This window comes from Sus scrofa, chromosome 8, assembly GCF_054392235.1.
Source record: "Sus scrofa isolate SSC_HxYL_T2T_F1_AM1 chromosome 8, Sscrofa_HxYL_maternal_Yorkshire_Landrace_v2.0, whole genome shotgun sequence".
Lineage (NCBI taxonomy): Eukaryota > Metazoa > Chordata > Mammalia > Artiodactyla > Suidae > Sus > Sus scrofa.
In genome coordinates this window covers 120,083,242-120,096,901 of record NC_139390.1, presented here as the reverse complement: position 1 = coordinate 120,096,901, position 13,660 = coordinate 120,083,242, and the positions used below count along the sequence as shown (strand labels likewise).

At 42.5% G+C, this 13,660-nt stretch overlaps 1 long non-coding RNA gene across 4 annotated transcripts in view; it reads left to right on the top strand.

Annotated features, from left to right (window-relative positions):
- Positions 1-13,660, top strand: part of LOC100738196 (uncharacterized) — a 282,304-nt gene that overhangs the window by 199,023 nt on the left and 69,621 nt on the right. For all 4 annotated transcript variants that reach the window (XR_014813233.1, XR_014813235.1, XR_014813236.1 and 1 more), the window contains one exon: positions 7,672-7,780. This is a non-coding gene — a long non-coding RNA (uncharacterized LOC100738196). The remainder of the gene's footprint in view (positions 1-7,671; positions 7,781-13,660) is intronic.

Below are 13,660 nucleotides of genomic sequence, written 5' to 3'. Positions count from 1 at the left end.
TTCCAGTGTGAAGCCGGCCAGATGGCTCTTAAATGTCTCGTGAAGGAAGGAGCTCGGCCAGAAGCCCGTAGGAGAAGGTTCCTACCGCGCGGCTTGGTCTGCGGTCACAGTTCTGAAAGCAGCCTCCCAAGAATTGTCGGGTGGGCTGAATAGTCTCACTTCCTGAGGGCGTGGATGTACCACGCATCCCCTAGTTTCAAGGAAAAACTCAGGAAATACGTGGTCCGAGGAGAAAGGAGCCTCAATAGGGTTTTTATTGTTATTTTGCAAGAATCTTGAAGTGAATGCCCACAAACTGCCCACACGATGAATAGCGGCATTCATTTCCCCGGGCAGTGAGGCCAGAGCCCGGCCTGCTGGGAGAGGCTGCCCTCCTCGGCCCCCGCTGCGTTCGGCTCCACGGCCACTTTTCCCTGACACGGGCCCGGGGTGTGAGCCGGAGGGGACAGGCAGACACCAGGAGCTGCTGCCCTCTGATCCCCGCTCCGACTCTGTCTCCTCTGGGCCTGGGGCCACTGGCTTGGCTACTTGCCCTCAGTTTCTCCATCCATAAAATGGGGATAATGATGTTTACGTGCTTCCCTCGTGCGTGTTAGGAGATGTAATTACTGTTTGTAAAGTGCTTTGAAGATGAAAAGTGTGAGGTGGCATCATCGTTATTATTAATGAAACATCTTTCACTGCTACCGGCCAGGTTCTGCCTGATTCAATGACCTTTGCAACCTGGGTTCCAGATGAAACCCTCACACGTGCACACACAGTCCTGGCAGGCTAGCTGGAGATGGAGAACCAGAGAAACCTCTTTCACCTGGCACACGGTCTTTCCAGAGCATTTATGGGATGATGGTAGTCAGGGGATCTGGCCATGAGAAGGGGCAGTGCCTAGTGGCCCCAGGACACAAAGTGATCTGTTTTGTACAGGATTCAGCAGGAGCAGAGCCCTTTCTACTTCAGCCATGTGCTCTTTTTAAAGAAAATTTTTTTTAATTTTTTTGGCTGTGCCCATGGCCTGTGGAAGTTCCTGAGCCAGGGATCGAACCCACACTATAGCAGCCACCTGAGTCGTTGCAGTGACAATGCCCAATCCTTAACCTGCTGCACCACAAGGGAACTCCTTAGCCATGTGCTCTGTGGTACAACATACCGATACCTTTTTATGGAGAATTTTTTCTTTACTCTTATGGTATGAGAAACATAACAGGTGGTGTATGTAGAATCTGTATGCTACCTTGATCTTCGCTGCAGTGAAGTGTCTTAGTGAGGGGCCACGGAAAACAAAGATAAGTCTCAATTTCAAAGTCTCCTGAAGTATATTAGATGATTCCTCTTCTCCGATGAGTGTGAGCTCACTCTTTGGAATATTGAGAGACAGAAAACAACATTTTGTCAAACTGCCTTTTATTTGGGTTCTGGTAGTGTCCCTTGATTGATTATCAGAATATTTTCTCATTATCTTTATCTGTATACGGTTAAACAATGGTATGGATGGCAGATTGTGCTTGTTCACGGGGCTGTTGTATTAAGGAGCACTGTTACGAAAGAAAGAAATGTCTAAAATGGGAACAAATCTGTTGCATTAGAGTCTCCTTCTGACCCAGTGGGGGATTTCTTCAGAAGTTCTGTTTCTAACAGAGCATACACAAAATATATGTAAATCTAATTTTGCTATGAAAGAAAAATAGGCAACATCCCACATTCCAGAAGATACCATTTATGATTATGCTGTTTATTTAAATAATAATCAAGGTACTTCTTTCCTAGTAGAGCAATTGTACCTAGGAGGCCAGGAGGTAACTATGCAAATTACCCTGAAGGACTGGAACACCAGGTGAGGAACAAGCCAACTGGAATTACTCACTCAGATAGAGGGTACACAGTTTTCCCATGTCATGGCAGATCGTATCCCTAAAATGGGGGTTCCAAATCCAAATGCTGGGAGTTCCCTTCATGGCTCAGTGGTTAACCCAGCTAGGATCCATGAAGATTTGGGTTCAATCCCTGGCCTTTCCCAGTGGGTGGGGGACCCGGCATTGCCATGAGCTGTGTTGTAGGTTGTAGATGCAGCTCAGATCCCTTGTTGCTGTGGCTGTGGTATAGGCAGGCAGCTGTAGCTCTGATTCGACCCCTAGTCCAGGAACCTCCAGCTGCTGCAGGTGTGGCCCTAAAAAGACAAAAAAAATCCAAATGCTGTAAGTCAGAATGATTTTAAATAGAAACAACGGTGTAGGGAAAAGTGATGTCTCTGCTTACAGGTGTAATGGCCTATTTGCTTTCTTTATTGCAAAAGTAATTCATGTTCATTACTCTTAAAATTGAAAAAAGAAAAGATACTGTGGACTTCAAGTATCCATAATCCTTCTGCCTAGAGGTAACCTCTGTTAATATCTCAGTACTGCTATTCTTCCAGAACTTAGATGTGTATTTTTATTAAAGAACAATACTAAACATAAGGTTTAGTAATCTCTTTTATACACTTATTAAAACATTTTTCTACATCAATAAAGTGCATTTATTTTAGTGCACATTGGTATAATTACAAATAAGGATAGAACATATTATCATATTCTTCCCAGCCACATATGTATTTTTTTCTAATTTGAATTTCCTGTTCATGTTCCAAGCCCTTATTTTTCAAATGAGGAATTCACTTTATTATTGTTATTATCATTAATTTGTTAGAGATTTTTTAAATGAAGACATTAACATATTTAAAAATTTTTTTTCAATTTGTCCTTTTCATTTATAATTTTCTTTGTGGCATTTTATTTTATTTTGACTTAAGAAAGAAATGTTTGAGTTTTGTGTGATTGGGAGCTCCTGGTGTGGCTGAGTGGGATAAGGACTCGACGTTGTCTCTGTGAGGATGCTGATTCAATCCCTGGCCTCACTCGGTAGGTAGGTTAAGGATCTGGCGCTACCATAAGCTGTGGCATAGGTCGAAGATGCGGCTTGGATCTAGTGTTGCCGCGTAAGCCGGCAGCTGCAGCTCCAACTCAACCCCTAGCCCGGGAACATCCATATGCCGTGGACGTGGCCATAAAAAGAAAAAAAAAGTGTAAAAGTATCTATAAATCTTCTCCTAGTGATTTTTATCTTGGTATCATGCTTAGAAAGCTTCCCATACTGCAGAATTATGTAAATATTCGCCAGTAGCTTAGCCTAGAAGTATGTGTATGCTTAGTTCTCCTGAAATTATGTGTGTGTGGGGAGATTAGAAATACGTGGTTATTTTTGGTAGAAAGAGTTCCAGGAATGTCTTTCTGTTTTGCTGTTTTTTCATCATTTCCATTTTTCTTTCCTGTTGTCCTCTTTTCCCCCCGATTTATTTGTCTGTGACCTTCCTAAGGCTTTCTTGGACTCTGTTTCATTAGCTTTTTGTACCCGTGATGTTATAGGATTATGCCGTGATGTTATAGGATTATGCCTGTCTTGAAGCTGCACCTCCCATTCCCTCTTTGTAGAGAATTGCCACCTCCTGATCCCTCCGGGTGTTGTCTCACTGAATCCATACACCTGCAGAGTCTTCTTTCCGTACCCAGACTTGATACTTGATTTGAATCCTGAATCCCTGAAATAGAAAAACATCCCTACTGTTGGCCACGCTTAGTGCTCTGTGGTGCTTCACAGAGCACTGCTCTGTCCCCAGTGTGCATTCGGTCTCAGCACCCCCTGAGCCAATTCATTTACTCTCTCTGAACCTCAGTTTCCTCATCTGTAAAATGGGATTAATAATAACCTTCTTTGGCTACTTCACAACATTACTGTAAGGATTAAAAGAGATCATGGCTGTGAAAGTGCTTAGTAAGCTGGAAAGCATTATATAAACACAAGGTGTTATTATTTCCCTTTTATATGACATTATGAGGGGTTGAATATGATGTGTGACTATAAAGTAATAGGGTCATTTTTTAAAAGTAAGATGCCAGACTATAAATGCCCAAATAAATGCAATCTTTACAGTAGGCCTCATAAGAAGCCTCGAATTAACTACTACGTTGTCATTTGTGCTCAGAACGTGTTTTTAGCTTCCTTTATCTTTGGGACACTGTAGATGTTCTCCCTGGGTGTGAGATGTTCTGTCTTCTTCACCTGTTTCACCTTTTCCTCCCACCCTCCTCTCTTCTTCAAACCTGCTGCCTAGAGGCACTGATAGAGTTGAGGCCATTGTAGAAGATCTCAGGGAAGGGGAGGTGTGGAAGGTGGGGCCGGATTGAAATAGGCCGCCAGGGAGGCTGCTGGGGTTCAGCTGGGGAAGGAGACTGGCTGGATCCCCTTTGTATAGCGGTTGCTGCAGCACTGCCTCTAGGGTACAGGCAAATACGCTCTGGACAGGAATTGTCAGAAAGCAAATCTCACTCTCTGCTGAGATCTGGCTGTTCAGTCTCATCCAGTAACATCTGTAGAACTGTAGAGGCCGCACTGGACTGAAAGTAAGCAAACCTGAGTTCTGGTTCTGGTTCTGCAATAAATCGTTGAATGACTGAGTGACGATGGACACTGGGTTTTAGTTTCCTCATTCTCAAAATAAGGACAGGGAGGGTCTTTAACGTCCCTCTCACCCTGGAAACATTAGGGTTCCAGGACCCTTCCTCATAATGGTTTTGTGGAGGTTCAGACCATTTCCTAGCTCTGCAGCCTTGGACAAGTCATTTAACCTGTATGACCTCCGTTTCTTCATCTTTAAAATGGGGAACGTGTCTACCTTGTAGGACTTTTTTGGTGAGAATTAATTGGTGAAGTGGAGTTAATAGCGTTTGGCACAGAGTAAATGTTCAGTAAACATTAAATGTAATTTCATTCTCTTCATTTGACTATTCTCATGGAGTGGAATCTACACTAAATCTCGTCTCAAGCTTAGTCCTTAAATGCTATTATTACTGTATTGCCGTTGCTATTATTGTACCCTTGTTATGGACTGAATGTGTTCCCCCCTAAACTCCTGTGTTAAAGCCCCATCTCCTATGTGATGGTATTTGGAGGTGGAGCCTCGGAGTAGTGATGAGAGTTAGATGAGGTCATGATGAGATTAGTGTCCTCATAGGAAAAGGAGACCAGAGCTCCCCCTCTCTCCCTACCATACAGACAGAGCCAGGAAGAGGGTTCTCAACAGTAACTGAATTAGCCGACACCGTGATCTTGGACTTGCCAGCCTCCAGAAATGTGAGAATGTTGTTTAAGCCATCCCGCCTGTAGCATTTTGTTATAGAAGCCAGAGCTAATACACTCCTAGAGGGAGATTCATTTTCCATCCACCTTATATCTGCTGCTCTGGGGACTGGTTGCTGCAGATCTATCTTTAGCAATAACCCAAGTGACCCATCCTTTGCCAGGGACTATAGAATAGGCACAAGCACCTTCAGGCTAATCTGCGACTGCAGGTTGAGGGCCAGTAAACCTGGCAACATGAGCGGTGCGTTCTCCCTGAAACTCCTTCTTGGTTCTGTCTTTTCAGCAGCAATATGATTCTCCCTTCCTTCCTTCTTTCCTTTTCAACTTAACACAAATTTATCCTCTTAAAGTTCTGAGGTCAGAAGTCTGAAATCGGTCTTCCTGAGCTGAGGTCAGAGTTTCAGTAGGCTGGTTCCTTCTAGAGGCTCTGAGGGGAGATGCCTTTTCCTTGCCAAAAGCTTCTGGTGGCTGCCTGTGGCCCCTTCCTCTGTTTTCAAAGTGTATCACTCTATCCTCTGCTTCCATCATCACATGGCCTCCTCCACTCCGAGTCCTCCTCTGTCCCTCTTAGAAGGACCTTTGTGATTACACTGAGCCCACCTGGATAATCCAGAATGATTTCTCCATTGCAAGAGTCTTCATTTGATCACACCTGCAAAGTCCTTTTTTCCATACAAAGTAAAATTCATAGGTTCCAGGGCCTAGAATGTTTGGAAGCTACTATTCAGTCTACCACACACATTATTTTATTTTGTTCTCACATCAGAATGAAATGGACTGGCTCCATTTTAGAATATCTAGCCATGGCCTAAAGAGGTTACATGTCTCATTGGCCATGTTGCCCATGCTGCATTGTGGCTAGTTACAGCACAGCTAGTAAGACTTCATTTCACCTTTTGGAGTAAATTCAGAAAGACTCAAGTGAAACATTTAGCTGGTTAATAATGATATTACTTTTGACAGTACTTTACAATTTATGAAATAACTGGCCCAAAATTGTCTCATTTAAGTTCTTTTTAAAAATCTTATGATTTAGGTTTTATTTATATAAGTTAAGGCATTTATTCCATCTTTGTATTGAGTTTGCACAATAGGTCAGGCCCCATGCTACATGATGGTATCTTGTAGAGACTGAGACATCCATGACCCTTACTCCTGTGCAGTTTATATTCTATTTGCAGAGACAGACAAAAATGCAAAGAATTACAAATTGTGATTAAATGCTGTAGGAGAGCAGGTGAGGAAATGGAACGTCAGAGTGTGAAATGACTCACTCAATGTTGTACCACAGTAAATGGAAGAACCAGGTCTTGAAATTACCCTTTTCTGAAGACTTTAGTTAGTTAGTTAGTTAGTTTAGTTTATTTATTTATTTTTTTAGGGCTGCACCCACAGCATATGGAAGTTCCAGGGCTAAGGGTTGAATGAGACCTACAGCTGCCAGCCTATACTGCAGCCACAGTAATGCAGGATCCAAGCCATGTCTGTGACCTACAACACAGGTCATGGCAAGGCCAGATCCTTAATCTACTGAGCAATACCAGGGATTGAACCCATGTCCTTATGGATGCTAGTCAGGTTTGTTATCACTACACCACCACGGGAACGCCTGCAGTTTCTTATAAAGGTAAACATAGACTTACCATATGACTCAACAATCACTCTCCTAGGCATTTACCTAACTGATTTGAAAACTTATGTCCACACAAAATTTCCATGCAAATGTTTATAGTGGCTTCATTCCTAATTGTCAAAAACTGGAATTAACCAAGATGTCCTTCAGTAGGTGAATGGATGAACAAACTGTGGTATATCCCTATCATGGAATACTATTCAGGAGTAAAAAAGAATGATTCTTATTTCACCATGATTGAATTACAAATGCATTTTAAAGTGAAAGAAGCTAGATCATAAAGGCTACATACCATATAATTCAATTCGTATGATATTCTGGAAAAGGCCAAAATTATAAGGATGGGAGATAGATCAGTTGTTGTCAAAAATGTAGAGGCATTTATTTGGGGTCCATGGTAAAGTGACAGAAAGGAAGAACTGTGGATAGGCCTAGAAGACCTGTGATTGGATGGGGGGAAAGGCAACTTCTTTTTTAATTCAAGGTGGGAAGAAAAGGGAAGTCCTTGTCCTATGAGTTAATTTCTGGCTAGAGCCAGCATAAATCCAGCAGGCTCTAGACATGTCACCCTCTCTGCGAATGGAGCCTGGGAACTGTGCAGTGCATAGACTGTGCGGCCATATGCATCAGCTTTAATGCTCCATCCATATTGTGTTGTGAAAATAGTGTATTTAATAATGGTGTTTAACGTCCTGTCTTAATGTATGGTTTTAAGTCACATTTTCAATTCAAAACCCCTCTCAATTAACATCCTCACCATGGCCTCATAATATTTATTGAATATTTTCCTACATCCAGACTCCATATTGTCTCCTTTGTTTCTTCTCCTGACCCTAACCAAAAGCTCAAATATTATCCCCATTTTACAGATGAGAAAATGGAGACTTGGAGGAGTAATTTGCCCAAGATCATGCTGTGGGGCAGGGATCTGAATCCAGACAGTCTGACTCCAAAACCCAACTTCGTAACCACCAAAATGTATGTATAAACCTCACAAAACTGCTTTCTCACTTTGGCCGTGGGTATTGCAACAGTGGGTTCCAGCTCAATAGTAAGGACCCCCTTCTGAGGTGCAGTACATTTAGGAAGATATTGCAATTAACTCTTTTGCCTCATTTGGAGATAATTACTCTTTTAATGTATATAACTCACTAATTTTTCTGTATCTATAAATTATTACATACGATTTTGAATCTTATCACTAATAATTTTTTCATTTATTTATTTAGGTGAAAGTAGCTATATTAAGACTTTTCATTTTTTCTCTGTGCTAAATTTTGCTTTTCACATAACATTATTTTATTTATTGTTTTCAGTATTTCTTGTGCAGGCTTTTCTGGGTAATGGTCTATAGACAGAGGGCAGTGTTTAATTGTTCATGTCATCATAGTTGTCTCTTTTGTCATAAGAATTAAGGCAAATATTTTTAACTGTTTGGACTCTGACACAATTTTGGCTATTTGGATGCTATTTCTTATTAAAATCTATTAGCTGATCTTCCTATTTAATCTCCTCCCACGAGGTACCGCATAATCAAATGGATTTGCAAAGAAAACATATTGAAACACAGATGGTTTTTTGGTCTCTCTCAGGGAAGTCAAGTGCTTAGGGGAAACTAGAGAATTATAGTATTTGAAGGGAGAGAAAAAGGAGTTCTGTCCAAGAAAACAGTGTCAAAGCTGTTGAATTTGGTACCGAAAGCAGCAAGCCTGCAAAGGTGTTTCCTTGGGTCAGAGTCAAGGCCAAGAATTCCTCTGATGACTGCATGTGTATCATCTTTTTTCGTGGCCACACCCACGGCATATGGAAGTTTGCAGGCCAGGGATCGAATCCAAGCCACAGCTGCAACCTACACCACAGCTACAGCAACACTAGATCCTTTAACCCACTGTTCCAGGGGATCGAACACGCACCTCCAAAGCCACCCTAGCCACTGCAGTCAGATTCTTAACCCAATGCACCACGGTGGGAACTCCTATATCATCTTTTGAATGTGCAGGACAACTGCTGGTACCAAAAATATAGCTTTACTTCTCAAGTTATCAAAAATGAAGACCTTTCCTCTCCACAGTGAACACATCCTCCAGGAATGAGTGAAATGTATTCCACAACTTGCCATAGCTCTCAGGTCTGCATCTCCAGATGCGGTCTCTCTCCTGAAACCCGGCCCTGTGTCCAGCTGTTCACTGTATACCTTCACTTGGATGCCTTACTCAAACCTCAGATTCTCCCAACCATAAGCTTGTCATCACCATCTCACCCCCACCCACACGACAGTAACAGCCACAGCAGTCACAACCACAACTCAATTCTATGTCATATATTTTCCACTTAAGACCTGGAAAAACCAACCACCCAAATGAGCCCCTTTCTTCAGTCTACAAATTCAGCTGATTACTAACTCACAAAGATTCTATTCCCTCGATATCACTTGCATCCATCTCTGTCTCTCACTCCCAGAGCTGTCTTACTTCTGTCCTTCCTGTGCTGACTGTGGGTGCCTGGACAACAGTGTCTGACTTAGAGCTAAAATATATGTTAGGTCCCTAATGCCCATCACCCAGACAGTGCCCAACAAAAGGTTTATCGGTAGAAAGGAGACGTTAACAAATTTCCATCAAATTAATACTTTGGGAGATGTGCTAATTTTTGGTCATTTGAATCCAAAGTGGAGTGATTTTGTTTCCTTTTATTGTGAACCTCCCATCTAAAGCTTTAAAAGATTTTTGGAGCTTCTCTTGGATTCATCTGGAAACAATTTCCCTGAACTGTGATGATATTAAAGTTAAATTTCAAGTATGTTCATTTATTTTTAAAGCACTTTAATCATCTTTGCTTCTTTTTTAAAAATTATTTTATGGCCGCATCCATGGCATGTGGAAGTTCCCAGGCCAGGGATTGAATCCAAGCCACAGCTTTGACCTATGCCACAACTGCAGCAATGCCGGATCCTTTAACCCATGTGCCAGGCTGGTGATTGAACCCACACCTCCACAGTGACCCAACATACTGCAGTTGGATTCTTAACCCTCTGTGCCATGGATGGACCTCCTGTGCTTCTTGAAAAGGCCATTTTTATCTAAATCTTCTGACTCCAGGCCTTTCGGTGTGATGTTTCCCTATCAAGCCAGTTCCCAAATGGAATTAAGCCCTAATTGCTATAAAGTATCTGTTGCCTACACTAAACTAACTTCTCTTCTCTGTACCTTCCAGAATTACACTAGCACTCTGCCATCCATGGGAGAACTGTGAATATATCACTCACATCATTTTCTGTTTTATGGTCCATGGAAGGAACCCCAGTGGAGAAAAGCTTCAGGGTCTCAAAAGAGGTCTTAGGAAAAAAAGTTTTCATAGTCTGGAGTTCCCATTGTGGCTCGATGGGTTAAGAACCAGACTAGTATCCATGAGGATGCGGGTTCAATCCCTGGCCTCACCCAGTGGATTAAGGATCAGGCATTGCCGTGAGCCATGGTGTAGCTTGCAGATGTGGCTCAGAACCTGCATGGCTGTGGCTGTGGTGTAGGCGGGCAGCTGTAGCTCTGACTCGACTCCTAGCCTGAGAACTTCTCTATGCCGTGGGTGTGGCCCTAAAAAGAATACAAAAAAAGTTTTTTTTTCATAGTCTGCTCAGAGATTGTGATTCTTTGAGTAGTGGGTCAGTGCCCCCCCCTCCCTTTCCAGCTCATCCATTCTCTGTCTCCTGTCCCATAAAGCACGAAAACCCCACTAGGAAAAGGATAGGATGCCTGCCAAATATTCTTCCTGCTCTTTCTCCTCTAAGTCCTCTTTAAACACTCGACTCATATTTAGCCTCAGAGTTGGAAATTAAGGAGGGGAAAAAAAACCCTGCAACCTTCACTTCATTTTGAAACTCTTTGCTAGAACTAGGCTGGCACGAAGACAATAGGCATCACGGAAAGCTGTGTTTTCTTTTGTTTCTCTTTGGGGACGCATGGTTAAGAACTGTGATGGCAGACATGAAAGTAAGCCCAAGCTTACAATGGGCCTCCTCTGAGAGACCTTCCCTTGACCTCCATCCCCTAGGAAGAGGAAGGTTGCTAACAGGAATATTACAAGGTTCCATTGATGAAATGTCTCTCTGACCAAACCATGTATGATGACAACCAGTGGGTGGAAAAATTTCCCCCACATCGGAATGGCCCTCCAAATTACTTCACTGCATGCCAAAAGGTTATCTGTGAGGAACTAGGAAAGGAAGTGTTTTTGAAAACATCACTGGGACTTGTATACAACATCTTAAGGTGTTTGATCCTTTTATGAACTGTTGACAGCCTTTGGCCATTGAAGTCTATGTGAGAGTTGCCAGCCAAGCAAAAGGAGGAAGCAGGGCCAGCGTGCTTTGACCAAAGAACCCCTGAGAGCTGTTTAGATCACAAGACATGAGACAGCCAGAGAGAGGGAATGGCCCAGAATTCCAAGAAAAGCTCAGACAGCTGTTTTAGCAGTTTCAACAAGACCTATTCTGGCCATTTGAATGTTTCCGTTTGACTCTGATGTCCTTTTCACTTCCCGAGTCATCTTCGTTCACTCAAGGATCCATGCAAACAGTAATTCCCAGAGCACTCAGAGGAGTATGCAGTGGCTGAGGATTCTTCATAATGACCACGGTGCACTGCCTCAGTCAATGCACTGAGTCAGGCATCACCTAGCAAACTCACAGACACCGCAGAGCAACCTCATTGGTTCCTTAATGGCCATGACAGTTGCTTAATTGAGATAATAACTCTGCTTCATTGGTGCATGTTTACTGCTGCTCTAGGTAGGGTGTCTCCCCAACTCCTGACGGCTCTGTCTGTCTACACCTCTGGAGGTTCTTGTATTTCCATGAAATGTGTCCAGTGCTGGCTGCTCTCCCGCTTCTTCCCACACAGGGAAGCGGTCAGGGTTGCAGCTCCTGCTGGGGACTCCATCACAGGTGTTAGATTAACAAGCCGTGGTGTGAGACCCTTCGCCTAAAAAGAAGTATGTTGTAGTCATGCTCAATGTGGACCCCAGTAAACGTGGTGGCTGCTTTTCAATCAGTAATAATGCAGAGTTATTAGTATGGAGAAATGAATCTTTTCCCAAACCTGCATCAGCTGCTCCTACTCTTAATCTTGTCTCTACCCTCTCCTCACCACTCCCTTTTTATAGGCATCTCATCTTTCCAGCACAGACTCTGCAGGTCTCCTGCAGCTCTCGGCTCACAGCTCACACTCTATATGATACACAGCTCTGGCCCACGCCTCTCTCCTTAGCTCTTTCCGAAAACTGACCTTGTGTCACCATGACTGTCTGGGTTATGTGCCCATTGGTGACACATTTTATATGAGTTCCATGGACACTGATGTAAGCACACACCTCCTTTTCATTGGTCTCCTCTGGTCACTTGTCACCACACAGTGTCCTTCCACCAGAGGACCATGTGGCAAGATATTTCCATTTGTGCTTTAAAGTCTGTAATTGAATGAGACGCAATAGCCTAAAAAATCATATTGTATTAGCTAGGCTGCTGTGATAGGTAGCCAAAAACGCACAGTTACGAAACAGTGTTTCCCGAAGCTTAGAGTCTATCCGACATTCACAATCCGGAGAGGCGGGGGTCATGAATTCTACATTTTCAAGTCCATGTTGCAACCACCTGACCGCATTCAACAGGCATAGGGTTTCTTAGAAAAGCCTGATTTCCTTCCAAAACAATCTGCTTTAAAAAAAAAAAGAAAGAAAAGAAAAGAAAAACAAGAAAAAAAGAAAAAAAAAACCTTAATTATTTCTTTTGCTTCATTCAATAGGCCTCCAATTATGTTTGTTTTTTAAAATATGTTTGACTCATTTTCATATTAAATTGCTGGATCATTTCTTTTAAGTTAGTAAGGAGTTTCTGTGCTTTGAAGTACAGTTTTTGGTGTTTTGGTTCTCCTTCAGGGTATGACAGACTATTACATTGTCTTGAATATTGGATCAGAGAGGCAGAACAAGTGAGGCTCAGGGACATGATTTCTAAGTAACAATTCCCATGTGACTGCTCCTACAGCGTTTCCCTTTTACTCATGTTTTTATGTTGGTGTTTTTGTTGTGGTCTAGACTGGGGCAAAAATGCAATAGTAGATCCAGATGTGAAATATATCTTTTGAAACTGTGAAGGCATATATATGCCCTTTAATATATACATTTAATGGCCTTCTGTACTTAAAGGCCCCCAGATAAGAAAAAGAGAAGAAACCCTAGCTTTAGGGAATCTAAGAATTAAATTGCTTCTTTATAAAAATACATCTCCCCCATTGCATGAATGAGTTTGGCAGATTTTTAGTTTTAAGTTATTGAATTGGACCCCAGTGTCTATGGTTTGAGAGATAGTGTGTTGTGGGGAGAAAAGAACTTTGAAATCAATAGATCTGAGCTCAGGCCTGACGTTAGCCCTTGACCTTGAACAAATAATTTCCCTCCATAAATTTCAATTTCTCCATAAAGCAAAAACAAAAAAATCTACTTGACAGGGTCATCGTACATATTAAATGAGATTATGTGCAAAGCACAGAGTGCGCAGCCCCCTTGGAGTGCTCCGTAGCTCATAAGTGACCCGGAAGCCTCCTCAGGCCAGTCCTAGAGAGCTTCCACAGGACTGCGCCTGCTCTTCCTGGTCGGGCATGCCATGGTGTGCCCTGCTTGCGAGGCAGTTGTCCCAAAGGCAGAAGGTTTTGCAGCTTTCAGCTTTAGTAGGGCTAAATGTTTAATAACAAGTAGAGCTTGTTACTAAATGTCTCAGCATCAGAGCAGTCTGTATCCTTATCTCATACTCAATCATCTTTGAATATTTAATTTCTAGATGTGTTAACTGAGTGACTAGACCCAGTA